Source organism: Lactuca saligna, chromosome 1 (assembly GCF_052625555.1).
Source record: "Lactuca saligna cultivar CGN05327 chromosome 1, ASM5262555v1, whole genome shotgun sequence".
In the NCBI taxonomy this organism is placed as follows: domain Eukaryota; kingdom Viridiplantae; phylum Streptophyta; class Magnoliopsida; order Asterales; family Asteraceae; genus Lactuca; species Lactuca saligna.
The window spans coordinates 193,015,846-193,034,096 of NC_136417.1; positions in this window are offsets into that span (position 1 = coordinate 193,015,846).

Consider the following 18,251-nt stretch of genomic DNA (forward strand, 5'->3'; position numbering starts at 1 on the left):
TTATCCGAAGGAGGAATCACCAGGCCCATCCGAGTTACGCCCAACGTACTCGAGGACTATGCCTCGGATCGTCCACATCGCCCCTATGCGAGGCTATGCCCCGTCCCATCCGAAGCTCCGAGGCAGTCGAGTAGGCGGTCACGCATGACGCACGCGTACGCCCAACGTACCAAGGCGGTTCCCACCCCCTATAAAAAGGATGCGAGGGTTCCGAAGAAATGGCTCAATTTCTCTCAACTTTCTTGCATTTTTGCCTCGTTTTCCATGCACGTGCTGTCCCGAAGCCCCGGTTTCCTTGCGCAAGTCCTGACGGTCGTTTGTGCTCCCGAGATTCACGAGAATCCCAAGAAAATCCGCTTTCTCGAGTTGAAATTATGCTCGGTTTTCATCTCGCCCTCTTCGATCTTTCAAGTGAGTTCATACCCCTATAATCCACACTTTTGAATGTTTTATAAATACTTTTATATTCTTTTAAGGGGGGGAAATACAAATAAAACACACGATTATTACCGTGTGTTATATAAAGTTTCATTATACACTTTTTATCAATGGAATCATATGTGATTTATAACTATTATAGGAAAACTTTCGTATGCAAAATATACCACAATAACATCTTATCTTTTGAAATAAGAAATGATTTATGTATATATGTAAATCAAACACTCTGCTTATACTGTATGTATATGTTTCCATCTTTGGCACTACAAAAATTATACTTTTCATAACAAGTGAGCATTTCACTAGGGATTACTATACAAACGAGACACACTTTTAGAAAACTATAATAGGTATAGTTTTACGAGAGCATTACGAACTTTTACATACTAGAAATACAATTTCAAGAAGTTACTTTCATATACAAGAACAAACGAACATTTTCACATGTAAATATGTTTTATACTAAGTTTTGTGAGACATTAAACTTCACGTACGCTCGAGTACACTTTTCAAGTCCTGTATTATATACCAGAATCCCTTGGAGGGGGAGCATGGTGTTTGTGTATAGATCTATACGGGATTGACAATCCCGCGCCCTGACTGTTAGCTACAATACACCATTTGGGGTGACAAACATCAGAACTTTCAAACGCCTGAAGAACGTTGTGTATAGGCATTTCTAGTCAAATAGCATGGTTATAAAACTCACATGGCGTATCAAAAACACATTGATTTATGGGGTTTTTCAGATGTATTGTAAATTTTATACGTACATTAGTTAACTACTTAAGGCATGAAAAACCTTACCATGATACAATTTGGGAACTTCTAAACCACTACCCACATACGGAAAAACATAAATTTTCTAGAAACAAACATTGGTCTTGATAGAAGGCTACATTTATACCAGTAGAGAATATGGGATTTTCTAGGAATCAACAAACAAAAATAAACCATTTCGTTTTAGTTCATGGAAATATTGTCATTTAATACTTATGAAACTCACCAGCTTATATGCTGATCTACTCTTTCAAAACTACTTGTATGTCCCAAGGATTCCGTAATTGCAGGTAACAAACAACTTTTGAAGAAGGGACGTTGCGGCACCAGTTTAAATTCATATTTCGGCATCATATTGTAATTGGTTTTGAACGTGTACCTTTTAAAACAATGTAAACTTTCTATTATATATATGATGGTTATATTGATTTCTTTACTATGTATTCAATTGTTACGTTACCACATGAAGTCATCCGCCCCCGAACGTTTCCGCCGTTCCGGTTTGGGGGTGTGACAGATTAGTATCAGTGCATTGTTTATAGTGATCTAAGTATATTGAACCACATAAGATATACAACGATATATTTTCATGGTTAGAACTATACAAAAAGTATTAAGACGAGTTGGACACTACGAATAGTTCTCGATATATGTAATCGAATTTGGTACGAATATAGCATAATCAACTATATTTATCCGAGATTAGACAAACGTATGTCGAGTAATGATCGTAGTGAGCAACAAGTCAAAACTTACCAAAATAGACACTAGTATCAAACATACAAATTTAAATACTATAGGAGTATTTGGTGCATACAACAGTTTAATGGACATGTTTAGTGTTACATGTTTTCAAGTTTTGTTCAAATCTTATAACCCTATTCTTGTATAGTCAAATGGTTGGATTTCACCCACCAGGGGACCCCTACTACCCGAACCAGGGCAATGGAGTATGGGTAGAGGAGGATCCCGAAGAGGATGAGGAACCTATCGAGTTGGAAGAAGGGGATTACTCTGGTACAGACTCAAAACCAGAAATAGTCGATCCTCCAGTCATTAGGAGGAACTTCCAGGGACCGACTCCCATTTGGGGAAGTCACCTCCACCATTGGAGCCAACAACAAGTGATACGTTCTCCCTACGGTATGTGTCGGAACTTCTACGACATCAGGGATGGAGGTTCAGCTGACCAAGCACTCCCGGTCATGGTAGGCAAACTGGCCAACCAGTCCTATCAATCGGGGGTCCAAGCAAATCGACTTCGTGAAGTCAACTTGGAAGTACAAGTTCACACTTCCGACATCCGTCAATTGGATATGTTGCAGGATGACACCCATCTCCGCGCCGACGCATTCCAAACACAAATAATTGCAGGCCTCGCAAAGTTGAGGGAACAGCAAGTCACCTTCGATAGGCGTCTTATGGAATCAAAGCAACTGGATGCGGAGTCAAGCTCCAAGCGCAACCCACAATGCAAGTAGTGCTTTCCAAAATCCCAAATTTTGTTATAAGTTTGGACCTCGGCTAAAAGTTTTATTTTTCTTAAACCTTGTAACCGGAGACCCTTTTAGGGGTCAAATTTTCTTGATCATTGTATCATCTATTATATTAATATAACTGACACACTATTATTACTACGTTGAGTATTTCGTTCAATCTTTAAAATATTATGGAAAAACCATACGCTTGTATAATATATTCGGATTTACGAATACCTTTCATTCTTCTATCTTTGAGACTCATACTATCATCTGTTGTTGAACTATAGCGATTTAGTTCATGAGACACATACATTTTCTATACTAAGGAATTCTTACCTTTGTCTTTTCAATCTTTAGTTGAAGGATGCATCCGCATAGAAATCTGAGACGAAACAACGGTGGGGAAGGACCAATACCACCACCACCTCCACCTCCACAATTTGATGCTATCATGTTCCAAGCAGCAGTCACCGTAGCTGTGGTGGCTGCCATGTCACAAATCAATACCCCTGTTACTACTGGTTCAGGAATTGGCACACTTCCTTCCAACCATGGCGAGAGTCATGGGCAACCCCGTGAGTGCACCTATAAAGACTTTACGAATGCCAAACCCCAGATGTTTAATGGAACTAGTGGTGTGATGATCTTGAGGTAGTGGATTGAAAGGACAGAATTAGTCTTTGAAATCTGCTCCTGTCCCGAGCACAGCAAAGTCAAGTTTGCAACTTACACACTTACTGATAGAGCTTTAACTTGGTGGAATGGCCACATTAAGGTACTTACTCTGATAGTGGCGAATTCAATAAGTTGGGAGAACTTAAAAATCATGCTAATGAGAGAGTACTGTCCACGATGAGAGATTCAAAAACTCGAGCACGAACTCTGGACTCTTGGGATGATTGGTACTGACATAGCAACTTATACCAACAGATTCTGCGATCTGGCAATCCTTTGCCCAAATATGATTGCTCCTGAGAGAAAGAAAATAGAGAGATACATTTGCGGACTGTCGCCCCAAATTCAGTCAAGCATGTTACCTTCAAAACCTGACACTTTTGAAAGTGCCAAAGAGCTGATCTCTTAATGATCACGGAAGTCATCAGAACTCAACAATTTCTGCACCAGAACCACAAAAGCGAAACAACAACAACAATAACTAGAAAAGAAGATGGAATAAGGGGAAGGGTGGGTCTTCCCAAGAATCCTCGAAGAAACAACAACTAGTTACAGTGAATGCTGCTACTGTACCTACTACCGTTCCTACAAATCTCTACCCAAAAAAGCCTTATGTGGGTAACCTTCCAAAGTACACCAAATGCAATTACCACCACAATGGACCTTGTTAGGAAATGTAGTGCTCCAACTGCAATAGAAAGGGACACACTGTCCATTTGTGCAAAGCCCCCGTAAAGCCGGTCACTCAAGTTCCCAATACTGGTGTAGGCCAAGCTTGCTATGGTTGTGGCGAGGTGGGTCACTACAAAAGAAACTGCCCGAAGGCAGTGAATACCAGCAGAGTGGGACGAATTTTGACTATAGGTTACAAAGAAGCCGTAGCTGATCCTACAATAGTTGCTGGTACGTTTCTTCTCGATAATTCATATGCATGCATATTATTCGATAGTGGAGCAGAGAGAAGCTACGTGAACCAAAATTTTATTCACTTACTTAAACATAAACCTATCATGTTAGAAAAATCATTCACTGTAGAAATGGCAAATGGAAAAACGGAAAACACTAACTGCATACACATGAGTTGTACATTAACTTTAGACAGTCATTCTTTCCCAATCAACCTCATGCCGGTCCAAATTAAAAGTTTCGATGTCATAGTTTGCATGGATTGGTTAAGTCTTCTTCGTGCCAACATCATGTGCTGTGAAAAAGCAGTTCGCTTTAATCTCCCTAACGATGAAACATTAGTGATTTACTGCGACAAATCAAGTACAAACCTTCGCATCATTTCATGCATCCAAGCTCGAAAGTGTTTGCGGAAGGATTATCATCCATTTCTTGCACACATCATCGATACGAGTCAGGAAGTAAAGGACATTAAAAGCATTCTAGAAGTACGTGACTTTCCCGATATCTTTCCAGAACAACTACCGGGAATACCACCACAACGCCAAGTCGAGTTCAGAATCGACTTACTTCCAGGGGCTACCCCGGTAGAAAAATCGTCTTATCGTCTGGCACCAGCAGAGATGCAAGAACTTTCTAGTCAGCTTAACGAACTCCACCAAAAAAGATTCATTAGACCAAGCTTCTCACCTAGGGGAGCATCGGTCTTGTTTGTAAAGAAGAAAGATGGATCATTCCGTATGTGCATTGACTACAGAGAACTGAACAAACTTACTGTCAAAAATCGTTACCCTCTGCCCTGCATTGACGACCTATTTGATCAACTTCAAGGAGCGAACTACTTCTTGAAGATAGATCTACGATCCGGATATCACCAATTACGAGTGCTAGAGGAGGATATTCCCAAGACAGCCTTCCGAACCCGTTATGGACACTACAAATTTGTAGTGATACCATTTGGATTAACCAACGCACTAGCGGTATTCATGGACCTAATGAATAGAGTGTGTCATCCTTACTTAGATCAGTTCGTCACCATCTTCATCGATGATATACTTATCTACTCCCGAAGTAAGGAAGAACATAGCCAGCACCTATGAAGGGTCTTAGAAACACTACGATCGGAGAAGCTCTATGCGAAGTTCTCTAAATGTGAATTTTGGATTTGAAGAGTCGAATTTTTGGGCCACGTTGTTAGAGAAAAGGGGATACACGTGGACCCCTCCAAAATTAAGGCCATTGAGAACTGCTCGGCACCGAAGACACCTACAGAGATTCGTCAATTTCTAGGTCTCGCTGTCTACTATCTCAGATTCATAAAGAACTTCTCTAGCATTGTGAAACCTCTTACTACATTAACCCAGAAAGGCGTGGCATTTGACTGGGAAGCAAAATAAGAGAAGGCGTTCCAAACACTGAAACAGGCCTTGTGCACCGCACCGATACTATCCCTCCCCAAAGGGATAGAAGATTCCGTAGTGTATTGCGATGCATCAAATCAAGGACTTGGTTGTGTTCTTATGCAAAGAGGGAAGGTTATTGCCTATGTCTCCCGTCAGCTTAAGATACACAAAGTAAACTATACAACACACGATCTTGAGTTAGGAGCGGTGGTATCTGCTCTGAAGATCTGGAGACACTACTTGTACGGAACGAAGAGTACTATTTACACCGACCACAAGAGACTTCAACACATTTTCGATCAAAAGGAGCTCAACATGCGACAACGACGATGGGTCGAACTACTCAATGACTACGAATGTGAAATTCGTTATCATCCTGGAAAGGCCAATGTAGTAGCTGATGCCCTCAGCCAAAAAGAATACACTGGTCGGAGAGTCAAATCTCTAACTATGACTATCCATTCCCACTTATCCACACAAATTAAGGAGGCTCAACTGGAAGCTTTGCAACCTGAACATGTGACGGGTGAATCCCTGAGAGGAATGGAAAAGAATCTAGAAATCAAGGGTGGCGGAGTATATTATCTCATGGACCGTATCTGGACACCGAGACATGGTGGCTTCAGAGACGTGGTCATGACCGAAGCACACAACACGAGGTATTCCATTCACCCAGGTTCAGATAAAATGTTTCTTGATCTTAAGAAACTGTACTGGTGGCCTAACATGAAAGCAAAAATTGCTACCTTCGTAAGTAAATGTTTTACTTGCGCTAAGGTTAAAGTCGAGTATCAGAAACCTTCAGGATTACTACAACAACCGGAGATACCAAAATGGAAATGGGAACGGATTACTATGGACTTCATAACCAAGTTACCCAAGACAACGGGTGGACTTGATACCAAATGGGTCATCGTCGACAGACTGACCAAATCCGCGTATTTTCTACCAATCAAGGAGACTGACAAGATGGAAAGGCTTACAAGAACTTACATAAGGGAAATAGTGCAACTGCATGGTGTTCCGATGCCCATTATCTCCGATAGAGATAGTAGATTTACTTCAAGGTTTTGGCAGTCACTACAAAGTTCCCTGGTGACTGGGCTAGACATGAGTACAGCCTACCATCCACAAACAGACGGGCAAAGTGAGAGAACGATACAAACTTTGGAAGATATGCTGAGAGCATGTGTGTTTGACTTTGGAAAGGCATGGGATATCCATTTACCCCGTGTCAAATTTTCATACAATAATAGTTATCATACGAGCAGAAAGGCTGCTCCATTTGAAGCCCTTTATGGCCGTAAGTGCAGGTCCCCTCTGTGCTGGACTGAAGTTGGCAACACACAGTTAGCTAAAGGACAAGATCATGAAAGCACTCTCACCGGTCCGGAAATCATACGGGAAACGACAGAGAACATCGTTCAGATTTGTGAATGGTTGAAAGTCTCTAGAGACCGACAGAAAAGGTATGCTGACCAAAGGAGGAAACCTTTGGAATTCTAGGTAGGAGACCGCGTTCTATTGAAGGTCTCACTGTGGAAAGGCTTAATACACTTTGGAAAGCGTGGAAAGCTAAATTCAAGATACGTAGGCCCTTTCGAGATTCTCGCCAGAATCGGCCCTGTAGCTTACAAACTTAATCTACCATGTGAACTTAGTAACATACATCCAACCTTCCATGTCTCGAACTTGAAAAAGTGTCTGTCCAATGAGACTCTTGTTATCCCACTCAACGAGATCTAGATCAACGAGAGCCTCAACTTCGTGGAAGAACCGGTAGAAATCATGGACCGAGAGGTCAAACAAATGAAACAAAGTCACATACCCATCGTGAAAGTTCGTTGGAATGCCAAGCGAGGACCTGAATTCACATGGGAATGCGAAGATCAGATGAAACAAAAGTACCCACATCTTTTTCTCTGATTCACAAGTATCTTTCTCACTTTAAATTTCGGGATGAAATTCCCTAAAACGGGGGGATGATGTGACAACCCGATATTTCAACTCTATGTAACGACCTAAAAAGTCCAAAATTTGCTAATTAATTACCTACTATGTTAGATGTCATTAAACCATGATCGTACGTAAACAGAACGCCCAAATCTAACTTCGTATAAGGAAGTTATGAATTTTTCAAGTTTGGCTTAGCGACAGACAGCTAAAAACTCGAAACGGAGATTGAGCCACTTTTGGTTGGAATGACCTAAATAAGAATCAAAGGTCTCAACAATGGTTTTTCAACGGTAAAAAGTCTGACAAAAACAGACGTCAGATAATGAAGTTATGAATTTCTAACAAAATTTTCTTACCGCGACCTTTTAAAAATAAATAATAAAAATAATTTTAAAATTTGTCGATGGAATCTAAACGAAAGTTGTAGAGCGTAGTCTCAAGTACGCGTGGATATAAAGAATGTCGAAAACGGAGGTCGTGTGAAGAAGATATGAATTTTTGAAGTTTATTAAATAATAAAAATATAAATTTTATATTAAATTTCGGTATTATCCGAAGGAGGAGTCACCAGGCCGGTCCGAGTTACGCCAAGCGTACTCTCGTACGCCCAGCGTACTCAAGGACTAGGCCTCGGATCGTCCACATCGCCCCTATGCGAAGCTATGCCCCATCCCATCCAAAGCTCCGAGGCAGTCGAGGAGGCGGTCACGCATGACGCACGCGTACGCCCAGCGTACCGAGGCGGTTCCCACCCCCTATATAAGGGATGCGAGGGTTCCGAAGAAATGGCTCAATTTCTCTCAACTTTCTTGTGTTTTTGCCTCGTTTTCTGTGCACGTGCTATCCTGAAGGCTCGGTTTCCTTGCTCAAGTCCCGAAGGTCGTTTGTGCTCCCGAGATTCACGAGAATCCCGAGAAAATCCGCTTTCTTGAGTCGAAATTCTGCTCGGTTTTCATCTCGCCTTCTTCGATCTTTCAAGTGAGTTCATACCCCTATAATCCACACTTTTAAATGTTTTATAAATACTTTTATATGCTTTTAAGCGGGGGGGGGGGGGGGGGGGGGGAATACAAATAAAACACACGATTATTACCATGTGTTATATAAAGTTTCATTATACACTTTTTATCAACGGAATCATATGTGATTTAAAACTATTATAGGGAAACTTTCGTATGCAAAATATACCACGATAACATCTTATCTTTTGAAATAAGAAATGACTTATGTATATATGTAAATCAAACACTCTGCTTATACTGTATGTATATGTGTCCATCTTTGGCACTACAAAAATTATACTTTTCATAACAAGTGAGCATTTCACTAGGGATTACTATACAAACGAGACACACTTTTAGAAAACTATAATAGGTATAGTTTTACGAGAGCATTACGAACTTTTACATACTAGAAATACTATTTCAAGAAGTTACTTTCATATACAAGAACAAACGAACATTTTCACACGTAAATCTGTTTTATACTAAGTTTTGTGAGACATTAAACTTCACGTACGCTCGAGTACACTTTTCAAGTCCTGTATTATATACCAGAATCCCTTGGAGGGGGAGCATGGTGTTTGTGTATAGATCTATACGGGATTGACAACCCCGCGCCCTGACTGTTAGCTACAGTACACCATTTGGGGTGACAAACGTCAGAACATTCCAACCCCTGAAGAACGTTGTGTATAGGCATTTCTAGTCAAATAGCATGGTTATAAAACTCACATGGAGTATCAAAAACCCATTGATTTACGGGGTTTTTCAGATGTATTGGCAATTTTATATGTACATTAATTAACTACTTAAGGCATGAAAAACCTTATCGTGATACAATTTTGGAACTTCTAAACCACTACCCACATACGGAAAAACATAAATTTTCTAGAAACAAACATTGGTCTTGATAGAAGGCTACATTTATACTAGTAGAGAATATGGTATTTTCTAGGAATCAACAAACAAAAACAAACCATTTCGTTTTAGTTCGTGAAAATATTGTCATTTAATACTTATGAAACTCACCAGCTTATATGCTGATCTACTCTTTCAAAACTACTTGTATGTCCCAGGGATTCCGTAATTGCATGTAACAAACAGCATTTGAAGAAGGGACGTTGCAGCGCCAATTTAAATTCATATTTTGGCATCATATTGTAATTGGTTTTGAATGTGTACCTTTTAAAACAATGTAAATGTTCAATTATATATATGATGCTTATATTGCTTTCTTTACTATGTATTCAATTTTTACATTACCACATGAAGTCATCCGCCCCCAAACGTTTCCGCCATTCCGGTTTGGGGTGTGACATTCTCTTACAGGGACATGCTCTACTTGGCCAGAGGCTACGTACCAGTACCAATGTGAATCTAAGTCCTTTAACTGATCACATGGTCAAAGGTATTACATTTGCTATAAACATAGCGAATAAAATAACACGGGAAAATAACCCAGAATAATATCACTGAAAAGCACATAGCACATATAACACATAACATACAATTGTTCCTATATATTGAACTCACCTTAAATTAACTAGGGGTTAAAATAGTAATTTGGACAGCACTTCGGCTTTAAATATGACTTTCTATGTTGAAAACTACGAGCTTAATTGTAAACCGGGCTCTGCAAAGGTAGGGCTTCAAAACCGAAAAGATAAAATTTTCGGGCTTCTCGGGGATCTCGGGGCGTGTTTCGGATGCTAAAATTGATACCGGGGCTTCGGGGAAAGTCAAAAATAAGAAAATATGGAAAAGGGGTGAAAAGTGTCAAAAATTCAAAGTTACCCGGGAAGGCTCGCAGCCCGCCTTTATATAAGGTCGAGGCTTCTGATCCGAGGGTTGATAAGCGAACAACTGTCAGTAGATGCGAGGGCCAGCGAGGTCAGACGTGGCTCGGATGCGAGGCTGGTAGGCGAGACGTGGAGGAGCGAGCTTCGGACATCAAGGCGAGGCGCGTCGGAATTTCGTTGGACCAAACTTCGGTCGAATCAGCATGCGACACGTGCCGGTTTCGGTTTGGGCCACGTCTCAGATACGTTGCTGCTTTGTGCGAGGTGACGTGGCCTCGCACTATTCATGCGAGATTTCTCGGAATTTGAGCCCCGCACTTCTAAAATCCATAACTTTCATATACGAGCTCCGTTTATATGCACACGTAGCTAAATTTACGCTCTACAACTTTCTTTTAGACATCGTCGGCTAAATTTCACTTTATTTTTAATATTATTATTTTTAACAGACCGGGACAGGAAAATCTGTTAAAAATTCATAACTTCTTCATCCGACATCTGTTTTCGTCAGACTTTTTACCGTTGTACTACAAATGACGAGACCTTTAATTCTCGTTTAGGATGTATCGGTCAAATATCGCTCGATCTAAAATTCGAGTTTTTAGCTGTCGATTGGTAATCCGAAACTTAGAAAAATCATAACTTCCTCATACGAAGTCAGATTTTGGAATTCTTTTTATCGAATTTCTCGGTTTAACGAATACTACGACTTTCATTTATATCACTATGGCTAAAAAGTAGTTTATCAAAAACTCACTTTTTACATCATTTGGCGTCGTGTCGGTTTTATCGTGGATCTTCGATTGGTCATAACTTCTTCGTTATAACTCGGATTTCGACGAGGTTTTCGCCTACAAGTTTCTAACGAGATTATTTACAACTTTCAATACTAAAATTTTACTTATTTAAGTAAAATTTTATATTTTCGCTAAATTTCACTATTTGGCTTTTAATTGGAATCTCATAAGACTTCCAATATTTCCTAAGTGATTCTAAATATAGTTTTACTTCATTTCTAGTAAAAACCATCTGTTAGAACTCAACACTCAATTTCACATAGTACTTTACAATTTTATCCATTACAAAACACGATTTCAAAACGTGTATGTTACATAATGTCATAATACCAAAGTCACAAGGACTTTGCCAGTGAAATTACAAAGTACTCTATTGGAGATTGTTACAAGACAACTCGATATACATGAAGTCTCAAATTCAAAGTACATTCCTTTGAGCATCCTTCTTACATAAAAGTTTCTAATCTAAATATTCTTAACATCCAACTCCCATTATGGAAACATTTCCGTAATTGCCATATGACAAAACATTCTAAATAGAATACTTTCTATTCATAATTATGTCAATATGGTCTATTCATTACTATACTTCCAACTGCCCACAAGTGAGCAATCCTTGGCGAACCTTAGATCGTACTTGACAGTTGCTTAACTACTTTAGTCATATCCGGTTCTGGTCCTTTTTCCGTCTTAATACACTGGGCATTTGGAAAATCAGAACTGTCGAATGTTACAGCATATCTAATTGATCCTATACCCGAATCGTATGGGATACGATAAATAATGTCTTACATAAAGATAGGATACTTTACCAGTCTCTTGCTATAATATTGCAATATATATATATATATATATATATATATATATATATATATATATATATATATATATATATATATATATATATATATAATTCCCTTATGTTCAACCTTTTCAGCATAACATTCATATATGTCCATGACAGTTTGATTAAAATTTCTTGATCTAAGCTTGTAGACTTGAAATGAAGTATAAGTGTCTCTCCCTTAAATAGAGTAAAACAACTTCTCAACCTTTGCAACTTGGCGAATTGAAACTTTTGTTTTTCTATAATTAATATTGCTAACTCGCAATAGATAATAATCATGCTCCCACGAACATGATACTTATTACCTTACCAGCATAACACTTATGCTCTCATCTGGCAACACAAGGGCCTACCATGTCTTGCAAGTAGTTGAGCAGCTCACCCATACAGATCAATGGACTTTCATTGATTAATGTGCTTTTCCTTTATACATTTAAATGAGAACTCATAGAACTCACATGCATAGTCAACTCAACTAGAATGGCACAGAAACAAGAATGTGTCAACACGATGGGTTACAAACCTCAAGTTGTGTGCTAGTATAAAACAATAGGTTTACTCTTGATTAGTTCGTGAAACTTTTCAAGATCATTTATTCTCCCACTAATGTCTTGAAATATAATATTCTCTTATCAAGAAACATTCCTTAACAAACAAATATTCAATAGTTAGTGTGGGTTCTTATCAAGACAAACACTTCCCACAATTGGTCTTAGTTGGTCTTTGTCTTATGCAAGACATCACAACTTACCAATTTCAAATGTACAAAAGTAAGAACCTTTTCTACTCTACATTTGATAAGTGTTATAAACCTTCTTAAGATAATGTCACTCAAATCACAATCTTAGAGTACGACTCTAAGACTTGATTTTGGAATGAAGTGTGATTCACCTTTTGATTTAACCATTCAACAATTTCTAATTCCTCTTCTTAGCCATACTAGTGCACTAAGGTGTTCTTAGAGGATCCATTGAGACATGGTTTTATAATCATAAGTTAATCATAAATCACGATACTTAAGTACTCTCCCTTCTTTTCAGATTAGAGAAACTTTTAACTTTCTGCCTAGTTGATTCTTCTTATTCGTTCTGCTATACACTGAAACCTATTCAACGATTCAGAATTACACTTAACCTTGTAAGGATAACCATATTTACTAAAAATTTTAGTAAAATAATGATGAAAAGTCTTATCATTATTTGTGATGGACTTGACTAGTGCACAACAATGTGTACTAGATCCCATAGTCCTTCACTTGAATCACACCCATATGTGAACAAGGAATTAGTCTCAATTTCTCAAAGATGAAGATTCTCATTCATCATACGATGTAAGTCACATGATTCCAAGTTTCTATCCAATTGAAAATTAGGTGGTGAGAATCTTTCCTTATTCGGAAATTTTCTGACACTGCCACAAATATCATAATTAAGAATCACACCCATTTTAGTATTGCTAACAATAGAAACATACAAACATCAATTTTCACAAATGTCATTCCAAGGATATAAATAAGACAAAACCAAAATTTATTTTATTTTTAAAAATGCAGAAAAACTTGTCCTTAAAATCATAATTACAAATGAAAACTATGTAAATATTCCTAAGCAATCTATCCTAACTCTTCTAAGTAGAAGCTCAAAATTCCGATCTTTGAGCCATGCGATCGAAATCCATTTCTTCATCATCAGACTCAGCTCACTCTACCTTTTAAGCTTCCTTTCTTTTCTTTGATCCTACAAAATATCAAAATGTAATCTTATCACATCATGTATTAAGAATCTATAAATAGGAACTTAATAGAGTTAGATAGTGGATATACCTGAAGCAGAGTCATATATCTTGACTCTCCCATCCTTGCGATCTTTCAGGTACATATGGCAGTTTCGCACCCAATGCCCCTTCTCTTGGCAGTAGAAACAAACGAACTCTTTTGGAACAGCACACGGGACAATTTCAGATTCAGCCTTTCTCTTTACCATTTGTTCAAACGGTTTGACCTCGGTCAATCCCTTTCCATTGGTAAGAGAAGACTTTTCTGGACTTCCAATGTTTCCATTGTCAATGTCCATGGAAGTTTGGTAGGTTGATCTTCCCAACAAATTTGCTTGACCAGTGCGCAAAATCATTGTTGATTCAACAGTAATAAGCAAATAGGTAAGATCAATGAGGGTCACGTCATGGTCCATCATATAGTACTCTCTAATGAAATCACTATATGATTCATGAAGTGATTAAAGAACCAAGTCAATAACCAACTTCCTTGAGACAATGACACCCAACATTCCCAACTTGTCAATGTGTGACTTCATCTCTAAGATGTGTGCACACACAAACTTTCCATTTTCGTGTTTACTTGCTAATATGGCTTGAGTCACCTTGAACTTTTCAAGTCTTCGAACACATGAGTCAGGGAGAACTATTGGAGGAGGTGGAGGAAGTGAAGCATGATTTCCATTTCCACGATCCAATCGTGGAACAGCACCTTCAAGTGGAAAGCTTTTTGCAAAGGATTCGGGAAGACCATAGTCATTTGACACCTACAAAACGGGAGAAAATTCAAGTTAGTTGATAAGTGATAAAGTTAAGAGTACCAAGTTAATTTGAATGGCTATCCACACCTTGTTTGTGATCCTCAGTATCCCAGTCACAAACTTGAAGGGCATAATCGAGATTTAAACATGCCATTAATTTTTCAATGAATCTCAAAAGATCTAGGAGTTTCAATCCAATTAAAACCTAATAATCTATTTCATTTTTCATGGTGGAAATTTGTAAATCGTCATTTACCTACCTTCAAATATTTTGTAGCTTGGATCACGGCATCCCTCTTCCAAGTTATAAAATATTCTGTTGGGTCCTAGCCTTAATATTACATTTGGGTGTCTTATTAAGGATTCTATATTTAATCTAAACTTCTCTTTCTTCCTTTTTCATATGTCTTCCAACAATGCTACTTCTGGCTCAAACCCTACCGGCTCCTTCTTTCTCATGAACCTTTGTGGGAGAGTCAACTTTGATGGTTTCAACTTAAATGATTAGATCAGGAACATCAGGATGGTCACACGTTACAAGGACAAGGAATATGTCCTTGATAAGGAGCTAACGAAACTTGATGAGTCTTCTACTACTCCACAGAAGATCGCTGACTTTAGGGCTCATGAGAGAGATGCCACCAAGGTGGCATATATCATGATGGCCACAATGACAGCTGAACTCCAAAAGTCCTATAAGGACTATTACCCTTTTGAGATGCACCAGGGCCTGATGGAAAGATACCATCAGAGTGCTCGTCAAGAGAGGTATGAAATAATATCTTACATGATAACAACCCGAATGAAGGATGGTGAACCCATCACGGGCTACATGCAGAATATGCAAAGGTTTGTGGACAATTTGCTGAAATTAAATGTGAACTTCCTCAAGGAGTTGGCTATTGGCAACATATTGCACTCTGTACCTCCTTATTATGATCAGTTCCATATAACCTATCACATGAACAAGGAGGATATTACACTCAGCAAACTTCAAGGACTTTTGAAGACCGTCGAAAGTGGTCTCAAAGGCAAATCGGTTGTTACTGCTCCTACTCCTACCACCGCCCCTGTTCTGGCAATCAGGCAGGGAAAAGGGAAAAAGAGGAAAACCCCTTCGAAGGGTACCAAGAGAAATTCTCTTGATGGTACCTCTTCAAGTGGAACCAAAGGTGGTTCAACGACTCCCTCTTCTTTCCCAAAGGATGCACAGTGTTTCTACTGTCAGGATAAAAGACATTGGAAGCGAAATTGCCCTATGTACCTGCAAGATCTTAAGGATGGGAAGGTTAAACCTACCCATGAAGGTATTTACACTATATTGTCTAATAACTCACCACATGCTAATTCTTAGGTTCTTGATATAGGTTATGGAATTCACATATGTTTTGTGATGCGGGGCCTAAAAGAAAGTGAGGATGTGGAGCATAGGAGGATAAACTTAATCATGGGGAATAGTAAGGCTTCATTTGTTACCAAGATAGGAGTTTATTCTTTATTTCTTAGTAATGGGTTAACATTAGATTTGAATCAATGGTGTTACTCGTCTGAAATGGCAAGAAATATTGTTTCCTTTCATGGCTTGTACAAACAAGGTTTTACTTTTTCATTTTATAATGAAATCGGTGCTATTAATGTTTTTTACAATGATGTATTTTACTTTACAGAATTACCTTGTAACGGTGTGTATGAAGTTGTAAATGTTGTAGACAACTTAGGAAATAATGTTTTACACATTGCTTCTTCCACTAGTTTAGATGAGGCATCCTTGTGGCACCGTCGTCTTGGACATGTCAACAAGAAGCGCAAAAGCAAACTCTAGAAGGATGGAGTATTGGAGTCATTCGACTTAAATTCGTATGATAGTTTCGAATCTTGTTTACTTGGAAAAATGACTTAGTCACCCTTCACTGGTAGTTGTGCTAGGGTGAAGCTTTGTTGGACCTCATACACACAAATGTGAGTGGACCCTTCAAAACTGCCACAAGGGATGTAAACCGCTTTTATGTGACTTTTACTAACGATTACAACAGATATGGCTATATCTACTTAATCAAGAATATGTCATAAACCTTTGAAAAGTTCAAGGAATGTAAACAGGAAGTGGAGAATCAATTTGTAACATCCGGAATTTCAGGTATTATATTTATTCATTTTATTTTGAGTTTTGAGGAAGAACTCGATGAGTTGGTGCGTAGACTCGCCGAATAGAGACGCGATTTCTCACCCGGATTAATAACCGGACTCGGAGAGTCGTATTGGTGGACTCGGCGAGTCCGTGCTGTTTAATGAAACCCTAATTTTTTGGGTTTGGGACCTATTTAAAGGGCCTTATGGCCTTCATTTGTGCTCACCAGCCCCCAGAGCGAAACCCTAGTGAGCTTGAGCGTTTGGAGTGAGAGAAGGAGACATTATCAACCTTGGAGGTGTTGTCTAGAACGGGAAAGGAAGCTATAGCCAAGAGGAAGCAAGAGAGTTAACTTCCTGAATATCTGAGGTCCAGAACATCACGTTTGAGGTACTATTTTCGAACCATTTTCTGTTGAGGTGATGTTCATGTTGATTTAGGGCTTATTGAACCCTTATGTGACTAGATCTAGTGCTCCCATGGTCCCTTAAGTGAGTTAGGTTCTGGATTTGGACCCATGGAGGTCCAGAGTGCCTCTTTTTCCAAGCTTTATATGAGTCTATGGAGGTTTTGGTTTGGGATCATTATGTGTGAGGTTAAAACACCATTTATGAGTCAATAGGTGTGATATGAGCACCAAGACATAAACTTTACGTGATAAATAAGCTTGGAAAGACTGGATCTATGAGCTAGTGGAACAGATCTAACCTCAGAAGGTCATTTGGGGTTATGCATGGAATGCACTCGCCGAGTCCATTAGCAGACTCGCCGAGTTGGAGGGAGTTGTTCTGTGTTTTCGAACCAGGGGTTTGGTAACCGAGTTAGGTGAGTGACTCGGTGAGTCGGAAGGGATTCAGAGGAATCAGGTCCTCGTAGGGACTTGGCGAGTCCACGCCAGACTCGGCGAGTTGGGTTGACCGTTGACCATTAACCAGAGTTGACCGGTGTTGACTTGATAGAATTAGTCAACCCTAGTTGGGAAAGTGTTAATTAGAGATATATTTGTGTATAGGAGGACTATAGCTCGGGAGATCAAGCACTAGTGATTTCAGGGATTTACGAGTTACCGAGATACGCAAGGTGAGTCTTCTCACTATACTTTACCTTGAGTAGGTAAATATAGTTAAGTGATACAGTGTTATATATATATATATATATATATATATATATATATATATATATATATATATATATATATTGTTTGTTGCACTGCATTCTTCTATGTGATTTATGTTGTGCATGCTTGCAGAGTTAGAACCTGAGGGTTCACAAAGTTTGGGTGCACAGACCCACAGAGTTATAGCCTCGAGTGGCTAATATGTGTTATATGTGGTATTTTGGGGAACTCACTAAGCTTTGTGCTTACAGTGTTTTGTGTTATGTGTTTCAGGTACTAGTGAGGATCGCGGGAAGGCACCGGCTTGATCAGTACACACACGGGATTTTTGTGCTATGAGATCTTGGGATTGATTTATGTTATAAATTGAGTTTCAAACAATGATG